Source organism: Erithacus rubecula (assembly GCF_903797595.1).
Source record: "Erithacus rubecula genome assembly, chromosome: 6".
Lineage (NCBI taxonomy): Eukaryota > Metazoa > Chordata > Aves > Passeriformes > Muscicapidae > Erithacus > Erithacus rubecula.
In genome coordinates, this window is record NC_136688.1 from 16,555,006 (window position 1) to 16,578,713 (window position 23,708).

Sequence of the window (23,708 nt, forward strand, 5' to 3'; positions counted from 1 at the left end):
ACCAAAGCTGCAAATCTAATCTGAAATGTCTAAATAAGATGATGGGTACCACCTAAATAAAGTATCACATGAAAATGAGAAAGTGCTTCCTAGGACTTGGGCATTTCCCAGAAACTGGTACAAGACTTCAAAAAAGAGCTTTGCTTATTATAGAACTTTGCAAAATCTCTGGTTGAGCTGAGTCTAAATCATAATTAAATCCATTGCCTTTGTCCCTGGTGACCCAAGAGAGAAGCACTTGTGTCATTCTGTCACCTGATGCAAATTCAGGAGGAGCTCAATTTAAATCCAAATCTCTATGGCAATTTCCAACAAACTAAGGTCTGGTTTTCTTGCTGTAGTCACTTTTCCACTGGACTGTTAGAACAGCTGTATCACCAGGAAATTCCAAGGGCTGCAAATACTGATTTTCCTTGCATAGGTTTCACAATTCACAAGTTAAGGTTGGTGTTACAGGGAATTAAATTTTTCCACACAAAAGTTTAATTTTATCAACTGAAATACATCCAAGTGACAACAACAAAACTATCCACTCATTTTACTTTTCTCCAGGCAATGAGAGGAACAAAGAGTTCCATTTAAACTGCAGTAGAACAGTATTGAAGACAGATCACACAATGGATCAGCTTAGTTTACAAAACATCTCCCAAGTCCAATAGTGTAATACTTACTTTAATTTCTTCACCCCTGATGATTGGATACAATTTTGTGTTGAAGATGCTAAAAAAAGTCCCAAAACTTTGGAGTAACTTCACTCCTCAACCTTAGAAAGAAAAAGAGAATTGTGGTTCTGGTGGGGAAAGGCCAGGTTACTATAAGCAAAAAAAAAAAAAAAAAAAAAAAAAAAAAAAAGAGATTTTCAGTTATATTATTGCCTGTGAAACAGTACAAGTGCAAAATGTAATTACCCTAATGCTATTTTTGATATCATATCAGCAAATTACACCGAGTCCCTACTGTGACACTTATATCAGGGTAAGAATTATCCTGTTGTGAGTGTCGATCCCAGGGGAAAATGAGGCAGCACAAATGGCTGTGATTCTTGAGCAATTAGCTGCTCCAAGGTTGCAGATACTCTTATTTAAAAGATACTCATGCAATGTTTAACCTGTAAACATCTTGAACATTTACCTCCTATTTTTTTTTTCAGTAATTAAGCCTCCAGGGGATCATCCTATGTAACAAGCATTCCTTCCTTATTTTGCCACCCATTTTTCTTTTTAATCATGAGAAAATCCCTTTCTGCTATTAAGATACACACCGTGAAATTTGGAATTGTTTGTAATAACTATGTCTTTCCATTAGTACTAATACCCTAATGCCATGGGAGAACCATGTAATGTGCTGAAGGATTATATAACTTCACGTCGAGCAAAACGAAATTACAAGTTTCAATCGCCTTTGGGAGTCAGTTTTTTCTAAGTTCTGTAAGAATTATTGAGGGAAGAAAGAAATATTGATCATTGGAATTCATTTCAGAGTTTAAGCCTTTACTCTGGAGCCAGAGGCATTGGCCTGAAAGAGCCAAAAAACACACAGCAAGAGAAAAGGGAGATAATATTAGTCAATGCTACCACATCACCATCAAACTATTCAATCATTTCTATATCCTTACTTAAAATTTTGCAGTCTATAAGATTATATCCTATAATGATACTTCTGGATGAATGCAAACCTTGACTTGTTCTGTTAATCAGCACAGACAAAAGCCAGCCAGACCTGTAACAAAATTTAAAAAAATACACTTCATAAGCCAAACTATTTTCAACTCTAAGCACAAAAGGAAAAATGAAAGCACTCTCAAAAGAATCCAATAATCTCTCTTTAAGGCATATAGGAAATAACTTTTTGTAACATTAATTTATAGACAAAATACAACTTCATGAAAACATCAACTTATAATTAGGTGATTTAAAAAAATAAAGCTTCTCTTGCTGCTTGGTATTTCCTCTCTACATATCATCTCATTATCTTCTATTACACTCTTCTGATATGGAATCTCTTCCTCCTTGTAAAAAAGAAAATCAGGTTCATGACTGTAAAAACATCAGTTCAACATCTCCAAACTTCTGATTTAAGGTAATTCTGCTAACAGCCATCATTTCAAATTAAACAAAATAACAACTATTATGACACTTTCATTATTTTAATGTAGACTGAAGCAAACTGAAAGTATGTGCTTTGGGAAATGTGGAAATTATTGATTTTTTAAAATGCTTTACATGCCACATGCAAGGCTCACAATATACCCCATACACAGGTTACTCTGCCATCCTTCAACATGATTTCCATTCTTCACTTACAGTTGCCACACAAAACTTTCTTCCTATTTAGTAACTACTGATTTTTCTTCTGTAATTAGTTAAGCAAATGTTATGGTCTGTTTGAAAACAGAGCTCCTCCTGGCGGGACAAAGGTGTTGTTAAATGAAAAAATATTTGAAAACAGCAGAAACACAAAACAATGCACAGTTCTGACATCTGTTGAAACATTTCTGCATTCATTCCTAGGCTTGCTAATGGCATCAAACTCTCCTGGGTCCTATAGAATACAATAAGGAATTGTGAAGCAGAACAGATTTTCCTCAATACCAAGACTACCATGTAAACAGGTGCCTTTCACTGCACTGTGTTTTTCCACTAGGTATATTAAAGGCTTAATATTAATTCTTTCATATGAATTCTGACATCACTGGCAATAAAATATACAGGTTCAAATTCTCATTTTGTGATTGGTGGACTTAGTCTACACTGGCAGAGGAAAAAGGAGGATTAAGTGAAGAATTTCTCATTATAATGCAATCCTTTGAAACAGTGCATACCTGTAAATATCAATAATGCTGCCAATCACATTTAATGTATCAAGATTTGTGCAAGGCCACATTTAAAATGCACTTGGGAGAAAATATAATAAATGCTTGGGAATTATCTAAACATTAACAATATATTAATAAAAATTATGGAAAACTAACAAGTAGGCATGAGATATGTATATCTTGCATTTAAACTTTAAATTGCCTGAAAAGATCTGCAATGCAGCCACATGTCTTAACTTTCTTAAATTAGGAAGAAAACAGATCCATCACATGTACATTTTCTATACTGCCCAGATTTCCAGTCCCTCTTTCCTTGTGTGGGACAAGGGGCAGCCTGTTCTGGTCACTAAGGCAATGTCCCTCACATTTAATCTCTGCTGATGAGATTTGTGGCAGGGAGATTCACAATTCTGAAAATAAACTCACTAAAACCCCACTAAATTTAAATTCCATCATTCCAGAAACCTATAGAGCAAAAAGGATTAGGATGCAGCAACAAACAGCTGGATTTTAACTCTCAAGATTTGGGAGGGCAATGTCTTAATTTCCTCAAAATTAGTGGTAAATGCTATATGGATTTTTTTTTTTTCTGGTCTTTCTCTTACTGCTTGGTGTTTCCTTTCTATGTATCACCTCATTATCTTCTATTACACTCTTCTGATATAGATTCTCTATTTTTAGATTCTCCATTTTCTCTTTTTTTTTTTTTTTTTTTTTTTTTTCTTGCTGTGAAAGAGAATATAGCTCAAAAAGGAAGGAGAAACAGGAGACACACATCCCTCTGGCACTCAGCTCTCTCATTCTCATTTTCTTACCCCTGAAAATGATGAAGACATAATTATTTTACAGGAAGTATTTTGGTGCAATCACTGCCTCAGATCAGCCAAACTTCCTCTTTGAAGAAAACAATACAATAAAGTAGAGGGTTTTTTTTTTTTCTTTTGGGAACTAAACCATAAATCCAAGTATAAGCAAAATAATTAGTTGTAATGAACCTCGTGTGATAGTGGGAGATTCAAATAAAAATCTTGTAAGAAATAGAATCCTTCTGAATATCTCATGACACCCTATTTATGACACAGTCTACTTGAAAGCAAGATCAGTAAGTAATGCTTCTAAAAGTGTCATTATAATTTCATCACTAAGATACAGATTAAAAGAAAACAAAATGCTTTGCAGCAGTCTGCAATAGAGCTAAAGTAAAACTGAAAACTACCCTGGATAAATAATGTTTCCTTTGTCCACAGCACACATTCCTAACAAACATAGAGAAGAAAAAGCATTCATGCAAAATCCTGAGATGACCTTAAAAACAGCTTTATAATAGAGAAAAAGAGAAAAAAAAAAGTCTTATAAAGCAACTGCAATTGAGGGTAATTTAGAAAAGAGGAACATATTTCTGTACAAAGCTGAGTATAAATATTTATCAGAGGCATAGATAGTCTAAAGATATTAAGAAAAATAATGAAAAATTACTATTTCATTGTCATATACTTCTTGCAAATACATGCTGGGATAATGCTTCAACTATAATAAAACTGCTCATTATGTGGAGATGCAGTAACAGGAGAACAAACATCATTTATATTGCTCAGAACCATTCTGTGGAGGCAAAGGACTACAGGAGCAGAGATTCCTTTTTGATATTTGTTGTTTATGTAGGTTGATTGAATTGGAATTATTAAAACCATCTAATTAGAAACTGTATGTGGAAGTTCTTTGCTAAAGAACAATGTTTATATTTGTTGAAATGCACCATACCCAGGTTGGTAGTGGTACAAAATTTCTTAAGTAATGTGGCTTTTTTTTCCCCTCAAAATAAGACTTAAAGATGTGCATGAGAGTAAAAAACCTGCTTAACAGCAGTTTCTGCCCTTTAAAGCCTTACAGAGATTCTTTATTATCCATTGCCATCTTACACTATGCTAGGAAAGTATTATTTCCTCTAAGTCATGAGGATAAGAACAGCAATGTGGAGCAATTTACTTGAGGAGGGCTGGTAGCCAGTCTGAGCCCAAAGCTCAGGAATTCCTGGATGCCAATACTGCTCTTCTCTCCAGGATCTGCTGCTGCCTTTGCTCTAATAATCTCCCAGCAGCATTGGTATGAATCATTTGGAAGCTGTAGCATCCAAAAAGCCCAGTCAGGCCTGCTATAGCAGTTCATGTGCACACAGTATCAACATCAGGAATATCTTATCTTGCACAATATAAGAGCTTTTTTTAATTGAAAAAAACAACAAAGGGAGAGAAAAGGCAACCTGAAGTGCAAAATGAACAGTGCATGACAAGGCTGACTGACTGTTACTTGCGTTCTGTGATAAAATACACAGCAAAAAAGAATTCTGGCTCTACTACAGTAATATAAATTTACTTTAGGAAACTGATAATTTAAAGTTCTTCCCTTTCTCCTTTTTTTTTTTTTTTTTGTGCAATTCAAAGTAATTTTAATTTTATGATGTACAAAGCTATAGGATAAAAAACAGTTGCATACTATGTTTTGCACCAAATACTATTTTTCTTGTTTTGCACCAAAGAGAATTTTTCTTGTTTTTTCCTGCCAGCGCCAATCCTTTTGCTTTGTTTTTGGGGGATTGCAGCAGAAGAATTTAGCCTTTATAATATATTGATAGATATCCACATTAATTTGCAAGATTAGTGCTCTAATTCTTTGCAATTTTTTTTTCAGATGTATCAGGACCATAAAAATATTTTGCTTTTGGACTCTCACATGTTCACATTGAAAATTACAGACAGATCAACACTATGCAAGACAGGTAGGGTTAATTTTCCTCATAGTGACCGATGTGGGCTGCATTTTGGGTTTGTGCTGCAAACAGGGATGTTTTCAGTGCTGATGAGGATTTGGGAGGGGACAGAGCCAGGACAGCTGACCCCAGCTGACCCCAGGGGTATCCCAGACCATCTGGGCACATGGAGCTGGGAAAAGGAATGTTTGGAGTGATGGACTCCTCCCAAGTCACGTTATGCATGATGGAGCCCTGCCTTCCTGGGGATGGCTGAGCACCTGCCTGCAATGGGAAGTGAGAAATTAATTCCTTCTTCCACTTTGTTTGGGTTATTAAATGGGCTTTATCACAATCCCTGAGTTTTCTCACTGCTGCTCTTCTGAGTTTGGCCCCCACCTTACCTTGAGGGAATGAGTGAGTGCCTGGCTTTGGGCTTCACATAGAAACATTTTTTATATTTGTATATAAAAATATATTTCTAGATAATGTACAAAAATACAAATGTATGCAAAGTATATATAGTTTAAAAATCTAAAACATCGTAGCATTTTCTACTGCCAGCAGAACTACAAGTAACATCTGGGAGCATTCACAGGAGAGAATGAAGAAGTGTGAATGTCCTCCATGATAACATTGTACAAAGGGAAAACTGCTAGCTGATTTTGGTCACTGAACCTAAAACTAGGCATGGAAAGCTAATAGGAGCACAGCAAATAACAGGGTTTTTTTTTTAAGAGTCTAATATTTTTCTGCCAGACAAAAAAAAACAAACCAAAACAAAACCAGAAAAACAACAACACACAACCAAATAAAAACATTCCTACCTGGAAAAATCCCTTATTTCTCCAATCATGACTATGGGGAGCTGCCCAAAAATAAAGTCTAGGATTTTGGGGTGCTGTAGATTTTCATATGCAACACACATTTTCACTGTGAGTGAAAAGAAGAATACTTTATCTAGGAGGTCTTGCTGTCATTATTTGCATGGACCTGAAATAATTCACATACAATATTAAGGCCACAGCCAGATCCAAGCATTCAAATCTAACCCAAACCTCAACTCCTGGCTTCTCTATATCACACACCTTGCTTGGCCACACAAAAACTCCAAGTCTGCCTTTGACACAGTCTCAGGACCAACTTCTCAGCCATGTACTGAGCCCAGAACTGACAGATATTATGACCTGAGCTGAGCAGAGTTCACTGAGCACAATTCTGCCTGGCACTGCCCGTTGTCAGGCTTCATTCTGCTTTCTCCCCTTTCTGGGACATTTAAGGGTTGCAGGGAATTCCCCTTGGCAGCAGCTGGAGAGAAGTTTTTCCTCCCAATGCCCTGAGGAGCAAGGGCCAAATTGGCTGCGTTTCACAGCTGAAAAAAGAAACAGCCCTTGGAGCAGATGGCAGGCAGCAAAGAGTGGTGTTGGAAACAATCTTTCAAGGCAATTTAATCCAAAAAATCACAGCTCCACACAGCTTTCAAGTGAGAACCCGCTACCTGAAAAACCCTTAATGTCATAGCAAAGAATTATCTGACCTTTAAGTAAATAAGTATTTAACATCTAGAATTATTAGAAACAAAGGTGTATCAATACAGATTAGTGCCTGGGTGCCACCAGCAGAGACACAACAGAAAGAGACAACCCCACACCAATGTATTTTCCCCCTCTCTGGAGGTATCAAAAGAAGCACCAGATTGATCTTCAAGAACTGTATCACATCCTCCTTGCTGAGCAGACTACAACATTCTGTGTCAAAGAGTAGATATAGTAATAGAACTATAAAAACAGGTACTAATCTGATCAGTTTTGCACCATGATAAATTGGTTTATTCTGAGATTAAAATTTCAGAGGAGAAACTAGTGGCAATCAAAGATTTTATTGCCCAGTTTTAGTCAGCACAGCTCATGCTGCTATCTGTTAGATATCATCATCATCATCAGGGTGCCCCCTTGCTCATTCTGTCAATTAAAATGACCCAAAAAGTACAACATCAAAAAGATTATGTTTTCTTTAAGCTGACCTTTAAAACTGAAGTTTACAATGCCCTGGTAAGAACTTAACATCTTAATTTACATAATTTTCCTCTAAATTACAAGTCATGTTTTATCAGAACAGAGTAAGCCAGAGGACACGAACAAGCTGTGAGCCAGCAGCAAAACATACAAAACCCAACGGGCCTAAAAGTTCTCACGGACAGGTTATACAATAAACCAGGAAAAAATAAAAATTCATCTGCTATTGGATTACACATGCCTCCTTACCCTTGGGGGATGCCAATCATCTTCTGCTCTTTCTCAACAGTTTAAACGATTACCCAAATAAGATGGAAAATAAAAGTTAACAAGTGTTGAATTCCTAGGATTGTTGGTATCCATGTGGAATGATATGGCAGAACAACTTCTTGAATTAAGAAAGGCTGTTTCCTTCACTTGCTGCGTGGAAGAACATATAAAGTGAAAGTTGTTGAGTCCACTTCTAGCCCCAGCAACATCACAGAAAATTAACATCAATCCAGAAGGAACACAACGATGACAACTGGATTCAAAGGGCTCTGGCTGGAGGAAAGTTTCCCTCAGCATGTGTTAACACCCAACATCCATCAAATATATTATTGTTCCTTGACAAATGTGTGAAAATACAGAGTGAGGCCGCAGAACAGTCCAAATCTGGAAAGTACCTCATGCATTAAAACAAGTTTGTAGACTTGGTTGAAATGGTAGTAGTTAAAGACCTGTGGGTGAGCATCAAGAAATATTTTTAAGGCCAGATGCCAGAGTTCAGTAACATAATCCCATATCTCTGAGGGAAAGCCATTCAAAAATTCTTAGGCAGAAAATAGAGGGCTACTGTCATATCCTCTGTGTAACTGATTATTCTCATTTAAAACACCTTTGCACAAAAAAAAAAAAAAAAGTAGAAATGAGATCATGTTTGGCACCCCTCCCAAAACACATTACATGTGCTAAGAAAATACTTTTTTTCTCCATATGAACTAGCCAAAGATAAAAAGAATAGACACAGCTATTACAATTTTTACATGTTTGACTCCTGAAGCAGACAAGGTCCTGCTATCTGTCCTGGTTTGGAGGACAGGTGTCTGCCAATAAAGGCAGAAGCTTCTCTTTGAAATGGAGAATGTAAACCCCACTTCCTCCTAATTATTATTATAATTTTGAAATTAATGGGCTCTCAGGCAAAGAGATGGGAATTAGAAATAACAGTTCTTTACAGGGAAAATTAAAATAGAAATGCAGATTACAAAGAACAATCCCAAACCCTGCCAGAGTCATGATCCAAGCTGGCACAGTCAGTCAGTCAGGGTGGTGGCACAGTCCCATTCCATGGTGCTGCATCCTCCTGCAGGGGCAGATGTGGCTCAGCTGGAGCAGTGCTCCTGGAGAAGGTGCAGTTTCCTCTGAAGCTCCAGGGATGATGTGGAAGGGTCTGGTTTTCCTCTGGAATCCAGTGGAAAGAAGGTCCCTTGGTGTCCAAAATCTCAGTTTTTATCTAGGTAGGAAAGGCTTGGCTCCTCCCCTGGCTGGAGCATCTCCCAGTGGGATGATGGAATTTTATCAGTCATGCCCTGGGACTCAGTGGCCATGAACAGGAGATATCTCCTGGAGGGAGGATGGGCTGTGGGAAAATAAAGATGATTGCCCAGCTGGTTTAAAGATGGCCCATTAGCAGAGAATATGTGCCAGGAGATCAGGGGCACTGCCCCACTCAGCTCAACAGATGGTGACAGAATACACATTGCTGGTCACATCAACGCAATACACTATCACATCTTACACGTTTGAAGAAATGTATATTCATTCTTATTTGCAAACAAAGAGGTAGGTTTGCTGAGCAAATCCAAGTCAGCTGCTCTAGAGCAAGCTCTGCAAAGTAGGTTTCTACATTATGCCTTAATTAAATTTTCATGTGAAACTCCAGCTCTTCATTGGACAGTGCTTTATCAACTTAGACACAAAAACTCAAAGTAAGGAGATGAAAAAAGAGAAAACACTTAGGCTTAATCCTCCATTTCCTTTTATACACTTTGATCCACTGAAAGAATTTAATACTAAAAAAACCCTCAAACTGTTTTTCTGTTCCAACAGGTTAGTGCTCATAAGGGCATTATTAAACCATTTCTCTGAGACCACCTCACCCCTGTAAAGAGTTAGTTAGTCACCTTGACTAACTGCAGGCAGGAAGCAGCAGGTGACATCTCCTGCCCATGCTGAGCCATGTTGGCTCCAGTCAGCCAAAAGTGCTGGAGCAGCCACAGATATCCCCGAAAGAACTGTCCCTCAGCATGAGAAAACCAGCACAGGCACAGTTCTGCACCCAGCCAGACCTCTAGGGATTATTTAGGTGGCATCTTCAAAATCCTCAAGCTCTTCTGGCAAATGGCTATCAGTGGCAATCAAACTCATTTACATTACAAAGCTGCTCTCAAGGGATTACTGAAATCCTCTGATTTCACTTATTTAATTTGGTAAGCAGATTGTGTTGCTGAAAAGTAGATTTGCAGATATCTGGATGAACTGTCACTGTGTGCAAAACATGATACTGAATATAGGCTCACAGAACAAGTGGATTTTTGTGGCTGGGCTAGTGCTGTCAAAGAGATGTACAAAGGAAGAAAATCGCTGCAAAATTTTGATCTCCCAATTTGGTTATGGTGGGCAGAGCTGCAGAACACCAAATCCTTGAGCATCTGTGTACTTCATCTCTGCCAGTGCCATAGCCCTGATTTCAAAAGGCACTTCAGTAAGGGGAAGAAAGAAAATCACATTGTATATTAATATTTATGCCTACTTATTAGGTATGTGCATCATTTGCACAGCTACCCTGTTGGATAAAATCCCCACTGCAGATACAATCACATCTGAAGATATTTAGGAAATAAAAACACTTAGCTGGTCCACTGCATTAGATCTCTCCTTCAGTCAGTCTAAACTCATCCAGAATTGCAAAGCACGTTTATCAGCCCTCTGAGTGCTCCTGTGAAAGCTTTCCATGTAAAAATGTCATTTGCCTTTTGTGGTGACAGCTATAAATGTGAACTACGAGCCTGAACAGGAAGCAGCACTGATAGCACAGCCAGACCTCCTCCTCTCCTGTCAGCAGCCAGCACAAATGTGAGCTGTGTTACTGGAGAGGACTGAGCAAAAGGGCTCAGAAGGCAAGAAGTCATCCCTCAGCTCTCACTGCAGAGGATGCAGTTGCAGTAGCCCTGCTCTGACTCACCTGCCCGGCAGTAGATCCAGCAGATCTGGCTGGCACAGATGGAGAAACATGAAATACATTTTAAAAACACTAGGAAACAGTTTACTGCAGAAAGGCAGAAATATGCTGCAATAGAGGCAGTACTTTGTCAGCTGTGGCTTGCAAAGGCAGGCTCTGACATTCTCTCAAGCACAGTGCTCCTCCACAGCTCTGCACAGGTGAGAGAATCGAGGAAATCACTTATTTTGCCTCTAACTCACACAAGAGCAACCCACCCTGATCACCTTATGAAATCCAAGATAAGAAAATTTCACTCATGCACACCAAGGTGCAGAGAAGGTACAGTATCAACTCTGTATTGGAAAGGTAAACAGAAGAACATGACAAATTAATCATGAATTAATACAAAGGTGTGTGAATGGGATTTTATCCCCTTTTTAACGTTTATAAAATAAGATATACTTATTAGACAGCCAGGATTAATTTTGAAAGCATGCACTATACTTGACCAGCACAAGTAACAAGGTTTTCCCTTTCAGGACAATCTACTTATTTTATAACATTATTTTATTTAGTCTGATACTTCTTTGAGCCTCTTTCCATCACTCCTCTTCCCTCTTAGAGCATTTCTAGTTTTGAAGAATGCAGAAACATTTCCTAGGTGAGGAAGGCCAGTATGAAAGCAATAATTTTTATCCTTTATGCTTGCAGTGGGCACCTGCCTGTGGTGATTTTGACCAGCCTTCCTGTAATAATAAGAGCAGTGTGTCGTTCTCTGGTGTTTACACACAATTTGCAAGCAGTTAAAGCAGATATGGAGAAGGTTTGCAACCTGAACTTTACACATGGTAAAAATGAGATCCCATCACTTGCAAACTGACAAGGACGGCCAGGACTTCACCCACCACTGGCACAACCACATTTAACCTTCCCACATTCCAACACCTCCTTTCTTTGGCATAGATTGTTCATCAAAGGTGCACACAAAAGCTTGACTTTTTCCAAGAATGTGAAGCACCTGCAATCATAACCTGAGCCACAATCTGTGCTGGCTGTGCCAGGGCACCACGTAGCCCTCACTTTCAAGGGAGAAGTAAACAGCTTGAGGAAGAAGAAAGAGCTTTGAGGATTGTGTCATACAAGCATTAATATAATGCTCACATCAGCAGCACTGTGGCTTTTTAATTTAAAGCGTGTATTCCTTTGAGAATTACCATTATCTCATTTTTTTGCACTCTCTACCTATTATACAATTCTTTTCGGGGATCTTAACGTGACTGTCACGGCTTCTGAAAAGCAGCAACCACAACCCCCAGCCACCAGCAGCCCTTTAAAAGGGCCCAGAGGGGAAAGCCAGCACATCAATTGTTACAGCTTTCAACACGACTTTTTTCTTCTTTTTTAAAGGAAGAGTTAAGTGTTATTTTATTTTTTTCCATGCATAATTTCAGTTATTTCTTAGTAAACATATATCCCTGGGCTCTGGCATTTCATCCCAGAAGTTTAATTGAAGAGGGAGGAAGGAAGGGAGGGAAGGGAGGGAAGGGAGGGAAGGGAGGGAAGGGAGGGAAGGGAGGGAAGGGAGGGAAGGGAGGGAAGGGAGGGAAGGGAGGGAAGGGAGGGAAGGGAGGGAAGGGAGGGAAGGGAGGGAAGGGAGGGAAGGGAGGGAAGGGAGGGAAGGGAGAAGGAAGGAAGGAAGGAAGGAAGGAAGGAAGGAAGGAAGGAAGGAAGGAAGGAAGGAAGGAAGGAAGGAAGGAAGGAAGGAAGGAAGGGAAGGAAGGAAGGAAGGAAGGAGGAAGGAAAGGAGGAAGGAAGGAAGGAAGGAAGGAAGTGAAGGAAGGAAGGAAGGAAAGGAAGGGAAGGAGGAAGGAAGGAAGGAAGGAAGGAAGGAACGGAAGGAAGGAAGGAAGGAAGGAAGGAAGGAAGGAAGGAAGGAAGGAAGGAAGGAAGGAAGGAAAGGAAGGAAGGAAGGAAGGAAGGAAGGAAGGAAGGAAGGAAGGAAGGAAGGAGGAAGGAAGGAAGGAAGGAAGGAAGGAAGGAAGGAAGGAAGGAAGGAAGGAAGGGGCACAGGAGGTGGAAAAGGCTGGAAAGAAGGGAAAAGCTGGGAAGGAGAGAAAGGCTGGAAGGTGTGAAAGGCCAGGAAGGAGGGAAAGGCTGGAAGGAGTGAAGGGTGTAGGGAGATGGGAAATGCTGGGAAGGAAGGAAGGGTTGGGAAGGTGAGAAATGCTGGGAAGATGGGAAATGCTGGGAAGGAGGAAATTCTGGGAAGGAGGAAAGGCTGTAAGGAGGAAAGGCTGTAGGAAGATGGGCAGGCTGTAAGGAGGGAAGGGTGTAAGGAGGACAGGCTGTAAGGAGAGAAGGCTGTAACGAGGGAAGGGTGTAGGAAGATGGAAAGGCTGTAAGAAGGGCAGGCTGTAAGAAGCAAGGCTGTAGGGCGGGCAGGCTGTAGGAATCAGGAAAGGCTGTACGGAGGGCAGGCTGTAGGAAGGAGGGAAGGCTGTAGGAAGCAGGGCAGGCTGTAGGAAGCAGGGCAGGCTGTACGGAGGGCAGGCTGTAGGAAGCAGGAAAGGCTGCAGGGCGGGCAGGCTGTAGGAAGCAGGGCAGGCTGTAGGAAGCAGGGCAGGCTGTACGGAGGGCAGGGTGTACGGAAGAAAGGCTGTAGGAGAGCAGGCTGTAGGAATCAGGAAAGGCTGCAGGGCGGGCAGGCCGGGCCGGGCGCTGCGGTCCCGCCGCTCTCCCGCTCCCTCAGGGCCCGGCGAGCGCGGCGCCATGGCGCCCCCTGGCGGCGCTGCGGGGCGCGGGGCCGGCTGAGGGGAGCGGGGCGAGCGCCGTCTCCGCTTGATGACTACACAATGAGCAGTGATATATTTTAATTTAAACACCATAAACCTATTGAGTGCTTAATTAACTTTAACCGTCTTCAGTGGAATGAAGCCAATTTGAGGGGGTCAAAAGGAGTTGTTTCAATATCAAACAGTTTTACATAGTCAATCCATTCATTCGGCCTACAGCTACTGATTAACACACAAAATTAACATGTTAGTAAAAATTCATATTCAGGTCTCTGGGGAAATTAAGATGCACATGCACAGAGCGTGATTAGCACAACTATTGTTTTCCCCCAACAATATAATTTAATGGGTTTTTCAGAATTACAGAAGGAGAGGCTGGGTGCTGGTTTGAATTGATTATTTACCGCAAAGCTTTGAAATGTAGAGGAGACGGGAACCATCCTGAGCCAAGAGGGCAGAGAGGAGCAGAGGGCAGGGCTGGAGCAGCCATCGTGCCTCCCACATCCCACAGAACCCCAAAATCCTCCCCGGGGACTCTTCCCTCTCCTCCTCCCCTCCTTCCCTTTCATGCCCCGATGTTATTTTTTTTCCATTGTGTCATTTGTTTTAGTAAGAGAACAAACAGCTCAAAGCTTCTTCCTGTGCCTGCCTCAAAATGTTGTACCTGCCAGAAATAAGAGGATTAGGAAGGGAGCCAAACAAAGTGAAGGTGAATAGAAGAAACAATATTTTAAAAATTTACCACTGGCATGCCAAACGAAAGTGACTGCCTGGAGGACCTGGCTTAAGTAGTAATGAAGGAAAATAAGAAACCCTCAGTGACTTCAGCAGGGTGTCCCACACATCCTACAGGGCAGATCATCATTTCCAATACAGGAGGGCACCAGCAGAGTTACCAGTCACACATAAAAGTCAGCACCAAAGAGAGAAGCAAATATCTGCTTTCTTGCACCACTAAACTATCCATGTGCCTCTTGGGTTCAACAGGTTAAAAAAGCTCCACACAATATCTTAGGGGGTTCAGACCAACCATTTAGTGTAAAAGCAGATCCCTTCTACCTCTTACCTGAATTATCTGACCAAGGTGTACACAAGGATAGATTAACTGTCAAATAACAAAGGTGACTGGCAAATGGTCCTGTGGCTTCCTAGGTTTAATGTATTAAATGTTTTATGAAGTAAAGACAAAAATATGGGGATTTCTCTTATCATAAATGCAGCTGGTTAGGAATCTCACACTACATTTACTGTGTTTGAGCTGCCACACCTCAGCTCCCACCTCTCAACTCTATGGTGCAAGAGAAGCTACAGCTACAATGCCTGTGGGTACCAGCAAAAGCCACAGCCATGGGATGGAGCTGGAATTGGTGAACTTTCACCAGATAACCAGGACACAACAGGTGCCCAAAAAGACTGTGCCGTCTCCATACATGTAAATTTTTCTCAAAACTCAACTGCACAGAGGCAAGTGGAACCTGGTGCAACTTTTACATTAGTTGAGCCTTCAACAAGAAATTGGATTAGATAACTTCCAGAGATCCCTTCTCACCTGCACTATTGTATTCCATACATCAAGCATACCAGTGGAGTGGCTCCTGATATTAGAGATTAGAGAAGTGGTGCAGATAGAAAATTTTAAAGACCAAAGAATTAGAAAGGCATCTGGTGTCTGTAGATCAGAAAACAGGTAAAAGCAAAGTATTTGGGGTAGTGGAGCAGGAGAAGATGGGCACAATTGGCTGAATGTCTCATGAGAGCACAGGTTAGGAAACTAAAGTTTCATCACCAGCTGATTTTTGCAAGAACTAGGGTGAAGCACATAAAAATGGAAAGTTGAGAGTGATCTTGGACTGAGCCCTTAATCAAACAGTGGAAGAAGGACTGTGAGAGAATAAACAGTTCAGCAGTGATTATAATTAAGGTTCACCTCCCTCTACAATGTGACATGTAGTAGTAATCCACATAATGCTTTAAGGAAAGGAAATTTTGCATTTCTTGCAAAAATGGAAGACAGAAACAGCTCATAATGGGAAACTCCAAAAAAGTAAAAATTAAAGTGGTGGTAATAAAACCAAATCTGAAGAACAGGAAAGCAAGATATAAACTTAGGATTGTGATGTTACAGGGAAAACAAAAGAGGAATTTTGCAGGACAGCCAAAGCTAGAGAAGCAAGGAGGATAACTAAGTTTCAGAAGACTTCATTACTTAAGCTGTTTAACCAGCAATACATAAATAGAAAAGGAGAATAAAGAGACTACAGAGACATAAAAATATTTCTCTTAACTGGCATTAGCACAGAAGAATCTCATTATTTCACAGGTACTGGGGGCATGGTCTGCTCAAAAACATATTCGCATACAGTAAAATACTCCTAAAGAAAAAAAATTGATTGTTTTCAGTGAATTTTCATTAAGAATTAGGATCAGACAAGGCTGTCAAAGATTTCCAAGAGAAATAGACTATGCAGTTATTAAAGGAAATTTTGCTTGAATTTGGGTATACTTTTTAAAGGAACAGGGAAGGCCAAAGGATGATCATACTTAAAACCAGCTTAACAGACAGATGTTATGGATTGGCATGGAAATTGTGCATGGCAGGGCATTTCACTAAGTCTATGAAACAGGCATCTAGATGTGTTCTGTCAATTGAGCAGGGCAAAGCAGCAGAGAGAAGGAGCTGAGAATCTGAGTCTTCTTTACATCACTATGGAGCCAAACAGAAATGCATCAGCTGTTCTCCCAGTGAAGATAAACAAGTAGAGTATCTGGGAAGAGGAGCAAAACTCTCCTGCCCTACTCACAGGAATTGTCAAACCTGCCAAACCAAGCACCCATCGTTATTATTTAGGCAGTAAAAGTCTTGCAAAGCCTTTTGATCCAAGTGTCAGGTAAGGATCTGCTAATGAAATAATCTAAATTGACTCTAAACACGTCAGGATGGGTGTTGAGAGCAGGCAGTATTTAAGCTACTGTCAAAACTAAAGTGCTTGTCAGGCCACACCTGGAACTCTGTTGAGTTTTGTTCCCAGCTATATAAAGAGTTGTGGATGGCTTGGACAAGGACATAAGGACAGGGAAGGCTGGCATATGAGAAAAGGCTCAGAGAAATAGGTTTGTTCAGCCTTGAAAAAAAAGAAGGTTTGGTGGAGAGCTTACAATGATATTCTAGTATTTAGAGGGTTCCAGATAATCCTCGAGGTCATTGTCCAACCTGAAGCCAGAGTAAGGCTCAGTGAACAGCCCAGGAAAATGTGTCAATTATATAACCAAAAGGGGTGCCAGTACACGTGGCCCTCCAGGTAAGCAAGAAATAAAACTGCTATTACATCAATTGCCCTTTTTATCTTTAGCTTTGGCTGCTGCAAATGAAAAGATGCCACAAACTTCTATGGATGGAAATTTTTTTTCATGGAAAGAAATTAGGAGAAATGGGATGATTATCAGCAAAATTCTGTAAATTACAGGAGGTGGCACACATGCAGCAAGAGGATTTTCCACTAGCCTTTCTCAGAATCAATGAGATTAAATTTCCAAGGAGAAATCAGAGTGTAATAGCAGAACACACTGGAGTCCAGCATGTAGGATATAACAGTACATCTTGCACATAAACCAATAATTTACATAAAAAAGAGAAAGATTTATTCAAAAATCTGCCTAGAAAACATTAACACATTTAGCAAACAATCAAAAGTTACTTTTATCACATACATAGAAGCAAAAAATAAAAATCAATCATAATAGAGCAACAGATCCATTCCGAGAAGTATCTCTCATAAAGAATTTTTAAAAAGTGTTTACTTTATTTATATGACTACTTCCTATCAAAAAGTAAATGATAAATAATGCTGAAGTAACCTCAAATACTTAGTTAAACCACTTAATTATATATCATCCCTATAGTTTGCTTTTGTCACAACAGAATAAACCATAAGTAGGCAATTCACAGATAAATTCCATGCAAAGGCCAAAATGTGTGATTCCCATCTAAGAATATATGAGCAGATCTGCTTTCAGTAATATAAATTATTTAATCTAGGACAGACTGATCAACACAAGTAGTAAACAAAGTTTGTAAACTCAAGCTCACACAATGGTCTAAACTGGATATGCACCAATACATGAAATATATATGTGTTCAGGTAATACAACTCTCCACAAGTATGCCAAAAGTTCTGAAGCATTTTTTGCTAACTGGTATAAAATATGTTATAAAACCTCTACTGAATTAATTTCAGATCTTATGCTGTCTATCAGTTGCTTTACTTTAAATAAATAAATGGTGAGGGAAAGAAAAACCCAAGCAACCCTGGAGAAACTAAGTAAATTAACAACAAGCATCAGCAATTCAACTGACCAGTGGTGTATGACAGCACCTAAGGACACACAAATTTTACAGAGGTTTGCAGCAATACCTTCTAGAGGGCTACATGGCTTTGGAGGTGCAACAACAGCAATCCTTGATTTGATGTATGTGGTGGAATTAGCACTTGATGCATTTCTCCATGAACTTTTTGTATTGCACAAGTGATGGTGTCCATTTAAAAGTAGAAGAGCAAAAGCGTTTTCTATTATGATCTTTTCATGCAGAATAAGTGAAGAGTTATGGCAAGTTCATACCACTTCTAAGATGTTTAACACAAGTATCATAATTGTCACTTAATGGGTCAGGAAACAAAGACAGACTTGTCTCAGTGGGGTTGTCTGTTCTCTATAGATCACACTTATTTTCTCTTCATATTTAGGAAATGTAATTATGTCTAATTCAAATTACAAGAGACAATAATTACACAAAGCCTTTTTTTTCTTTATAGTTAATCCTCTGAATATTTTATTTGCCAAGGCATACAATTTTCCAAAAAGAAAACATTAACTTATGTGGCCCATATGGAATTTAGTTAATTATATGATAATCCAATATGGTTCCCTGCAATTTATTATGTTAATTAGTTAGATTATGTGTGAAATATTTTGTAATGAGCCCATTCCTTTTCTTTATATGACTTTTTTTTTTGAAAAAAATATTTCTAATTCTGCATTTATAAAAGATATCTGGGCTTGGTAATTTAAACAATGTGTTACATCAGTTTAGACTTACTAAAGATTTTGAGAGCCATAAACCACATTTTGTGGGACTGCAATATCCTTATTATAACCAAACACAATAATTGGAGAACATTGTGTATTTGATGTTATGACTGAATCCTGCACTACTTTGGCAGTAAGTGGAATATTATTGGTTGCAAATGAAGGAGGGAAAGGAAAAAAAAAAAAAAGAAAATACCTTCAAGAATTCTTCAAGCAGGAGGGCAGAAGAGGATTAAAAGAAAGCCTTTAATAGTCAGCATGTGCAAATCTCTTTTGGAAAAGAGCCAACAGACTAGATCAACATGGATTTCTGCAAGAAATCAAGTTACTCTTTTTTTCATACAAGTCAACTACAAGTTACTACTACTGTGTGAGCATATAAACAGATCATTAAATATTAAATGTCTTCTGTGACATCTTCTTAAGAATATGCTTTCCAACAGTCCTGAGGTGCTGTCTCTCTTGAAATTCTCTTTCCTTTTCCATTCTAAAATGAAGAATGCACTCCACTTCCTTGCCTGGGTTTTCCATAGCAAAAGGTGAGCCCCTTTAGGTTTGTGCCGGCACAGCCCTATGTGCCAAGGCTGGGAACATTTCCAGAACCCTGCTAGAACCCCTCATACATTCTGCATTTAGCTAGGAATTTGTGTCTGATTCTTCAGTTGGTTGATCTTCAAGGATCATCTCCTCCAAGCTCAGGAGTGATGCATCCCAACAGGCAAAAAAGACAAAAGGCCTGCATGGGTGAACAAGGAGCTCCTGAGCAAACTCAAACTCAAAAAGGAAGCCTAGAGATGGTGGGAACAAGGACAGGTAACAAGTGCAAGGTCCTGCACCTGAGCTGGGGCAAACCCAGACACAGGCTTGGGATATTTCTAGAGTGAAGAAAAATCCAGACCTAAAAGTAATGAAAGGATTCATCCTTTACAAATTGTACAGATGCCATTGGTCTACAGGTGATAGTAGACAGAAATAAAATTTTAAAAGCCTGCTGCTCAGTGGTGATACTCAATACAAAAAAGTCCACAAAGAAATTCAAGTTGAATCAGCCTCCCTCCTTAGATCCTTAATGTCTTATCCCCATGTGTCATCTGAAAATATATTAACACTGCAGAATCCTGATGTTGGCCTGAATGTCACATATAAGTCAGTTTCCAATTATTATCTTACCATTTATATTAATTTTCCCTAAATGGAGCACTGGTATAGCACAATAAATTATTCTGCTGGGGTCACATACATTTCAAAGACTTGACAGGCCAGACAGCTGCAGAAGCCTTGTTGTATTTCAGATGGCCTAAATTTTTTTGATCAACATATACATGTAATAATAATCAGTGGAGACAGAGGAGAAGAGTGTATTCCAAGCAAACCATGCTTGTGTGGATTTCCTCCAACTGTTATTTGCTTTCATGTATCTATATTCTTAAAATGCTTTTATACTTTGTGTTACATCTACAAAAAACAAAAAAGTTCAGAGCTATAGTGCTGTTTATCTTTGGAAGAACAGTGGAAATGTGCTGTATGTCAAAATAAAAGTTGTGCAGCTTGTAACAGACATTACACCTCATGCAAATGCCATGAATTTTGTCTGCACTTGATACTTTGCTGACACTAGAATCACCAAACCTAACTGTAAATCGTTAAAAATTACCAATAAAACCCTCATACCAAAAAACATCCATGAGAAATTGTAGCTGTATTTCATAATATATAAGCAAAATACAACATAATTTCTCTCCAGGCCTGCAAGCATCTGATTCCTTAAATGTGGCATTTCATATGTCCCATACTAAAACAGCACAAACCCAGAAACGTTGGTTAGGGTTGGTTATTTAGATGTCTTCCTGGCTTAAGAAATATTGGAAATGTTAAAGAAAATATAAAATATCCAACCTAGATGATTTAAAATATTTACAGCCTTTCACTTTAAAATTGCTCACATACAGGCTTCTGAAAGAGTGCTCAGTGAAGGAATGCTCATGTGGATGTTCCTTTAGCAGATATCCTTGAAGAAAAACATCATCATAAATTTGCTAGACTGAGAAGTTAGGTAGTGGTCCAACCATTCTATGGTTGAACAGCAGTTTTTCAGAGTAAACACCCCAAATGTTCCTTTATAGCAAGAAGATTGTATTTCATTATCTCTTGGATCCCACTGGGCCAGTGAAAGGAAGGAGGAGTGTCCAAATCATCACCATCACTTTCTCAGAGGTCTCCCACAAGGATGCTCCCTAGCAGGTCACAGCTGAGAACATGCCATAGACTCTGAGTTTACATTCTTAGAACAGCATTAAAGGCTCTCTGACAGCGAGCCTTTAAAGCACCTTATCCTGCTTTAATGCTCATTAGAGAAGAATTAAGTAGGACTAATACACTCACAATGAAGTTTACATGAATGGTGCAAGAATGCCTGCATTATTTTTTTCAGGGAGAACAGTAGTGACCGAACATAGATCATATAAAACATATCCAGTTCCCACCACTAAATATCACAACTTGTACCTCACAACTTCCCTCAACACTTTCTTGTGATCTAACAATCAACAGCTTCTCTGTGCCTTGTACTTTATTTCCTGTTTCCCCATCCACACAGTGTACACCATCAGAGCAGGGAATTAGTCTGTGCCACACCATGAAACACTCCAGATCAGTTCTGTACAATCCTTGACAGGTCTTTCCTGAAAAAATCCCAAAAAACCCTGTGCACTAAGTCACAGGTTCCTCAATTCTTAGCTCCAAGCCTTTCAATACTGCAATAGTTTTAACTGAAATCACTGGTGATGAACAAATATTCTTTCCACATGTATTGTGCACTTCAACACACTACTGACAGTTTTTAAAACTGACGCATTAAAATAATTGCCTAGCTATGTATTTAAACAATTAAGTCATTAATTCAGTAAATGCCATAATAGGCTTTTAGAAATTACAAAAGAATCCTTTCCCATGACATACATCGATATGATATTTGTCTAACTAGGTGATCTGCTTATTATTCACTAATTTAATTCTTTCTTGAATTATGTAGCAACGATATGCACAAAGGAACAAAGTTACCCTCTGTAATTATTTGACAGGATAAGTTTCAAAATCCTGACATGCCAAAGGAACAAAAACCACCTTAGTGCCATCACAGGACCTCCCGACTCACTTGGCACCACAGGGTTAATCCCACACATTTAATATCCTACCTGAAACAAGAATAATTGTAGCAAGAAGCAAGGTCTTAGGGCAGCTTTAGTAAGACCATGCTACTTCTTCAGAACACAACAGTAAAAAAAGCCATGCAAATGGAGATGAATGGAGCACAAGCCACCGAGGTAATTAAAAATGTATTTTCCATCTCCTAGTAATTGAATTGTGTACAAGCTGCAAGTTAATGAGGTCATCTACCCTCGAGCGCTGACAGGAAAGCAGGAATAATTATCTTTCAATTTTTTCTTATGTAGCAATTAATTTTCCCCATTCCCCTCCAGCCCACTCCCACTCCCCTCGTTGCAGTCAGTCAAAGCCGGGGCTAAGCCGAATTGACAGGCGATTGATACGGCGGCGCCGAGGCGGGCAGGCAATCAGGGGGCTGCAGCTGCTGGGGCTGAGAGCGTCCAGGTGAATGTCACCTGAGATTCTGCATTCTGCCACTCCGAGGGCTGGGGACACACAGCACATCTGGTGCCAGGTGGGCAGGGAGGGGACGTTGCTGATATGGGAAGGGAACAGAAGGATGGATGAGGATTGATGAATGGACAAGGCTAGAAACAAAAATGTCTTTTTTGTGTTGTTCTTGTTTCTGGTTGGTTTGTTGTTGTTGGTTTGTTTTTTTTTTTTTTTTAGAGCTCATCTACTGTCATTGAGGATTGCAAACTACAGCTGTATTTAAAATAAAAAAGGTGTGATGCCTTGGCTTTTAACTCAAACACCAATTAGACTCAAACCCTTATGATGCCTCCTGTAACTATCTGACACAGACTTTTAGCAACTCTAAAGGAATGAAACACATGCCAAAACAAATCTGTGAGAACAGGACATAAAGAGGAGTTTGGCACTTTGGCCTGTGCACCAAGGCCTCACAAACTCTGTGCAGATGTCCACACTTAGAATTGGGCTGGAAATGTCTGTGATTCTCCTTTTGGCCTGCACCATCTTGAACAGCTAAAATGAGCAGTTTTGTGCACAAAAAAGAAGCAGGCAACACCACCAATGTAACAAATGGACTTAAGCATTTCACTAAAATGATCAAGACAAAGGAATTATTATGGCTATTAATACATCTCCTACCTTTCCTCCCTCAGTGAAGACCACAGGTGTTGTTAGGACAGTGCTTGCTAGATGGAGTGCAGGGCATGGCCATACCAAAATTACAACTTGTGCCCTTGTGTCAGTGCATGTCAACTTGTCCCAGCTGCACTCAATTAAACTTCCTCTACAATTACTGATTTTTGACTAGCAGTTTTAGAAAAATCCTTCCCAGCAACAAAAAATCTAACTCAGATATCTTACATTCATGAATTGACAATGATCATGTCTTACTCACCTGGCTGAGCAGAGCAGCAGGCCTGCATCTCAAGTAAAATTTCTCCACATCTGCAAGATGTATTAAGGTGTCTTTCCTACACACACTACTTCAACTGGAGAGAAACTCTGAAATGGCAGAAATTATTCAGTGTCAGCAGTGGTATAAAGAGAGAAAAATCTCAGACATTTGCCATGGACTCCAAGCCCACAATCCATCTCCCTCCTCCTAATAAACTTTTGAGCCAGTTCAAGAAGTTGAATTGGTCTGAAGTTGATTGTACTAATTTCAAAAGTTTCCAACAAATGTGTTTCCTTTTAGATGAGCATAATTATCAAAGTAAAGCTCAGCAGAGAAGGTGCCAGAAGTTAGTTTTACCTCATAGAAATGCAAACAGTGGTTACTGTGTGGGTGAAAGCAGGCAACACCTGGAAAAGTGGTACACATAAAGGTCACCCCAGCTTCAGTATAAAATTAGCATCAGGAATGAAATCAAAGGCAAGCAAATGCCAACATGTGCACACTGGAGGGAAAAGG

General features: G+C 39.5%; 1 long non-coding RNA gene across 2 annotated transcripts in view; it reads right to left on the minus strand.

The window, feature by feature from the left end:
- The window catches only part of LOC306802984, a 32,844-nt gene continuing 9,136 nt past the window's right edge, over window positions 1–23,708 (minus strand). Inside the window, exons 1-3 of one of the 2 annotated variants that reach the window (XR_013774533.1) lie at window positions 6,389–6,487; window positions 1,616–1,719; window positions 1–812 (exon numbers count right to left, since the gene is read on the minus strand). This is a non-coding gene — a long non-coding RNA (uncharacterized lncRNA). Of the gene's footprint in view, window positions 813–1,615; window positions 1,720–6,388; window positions 6,488–23,708 lie in introns of those variants that run through there. The other variant, XR_013774532.1, reaches the window with a different exon arrangement.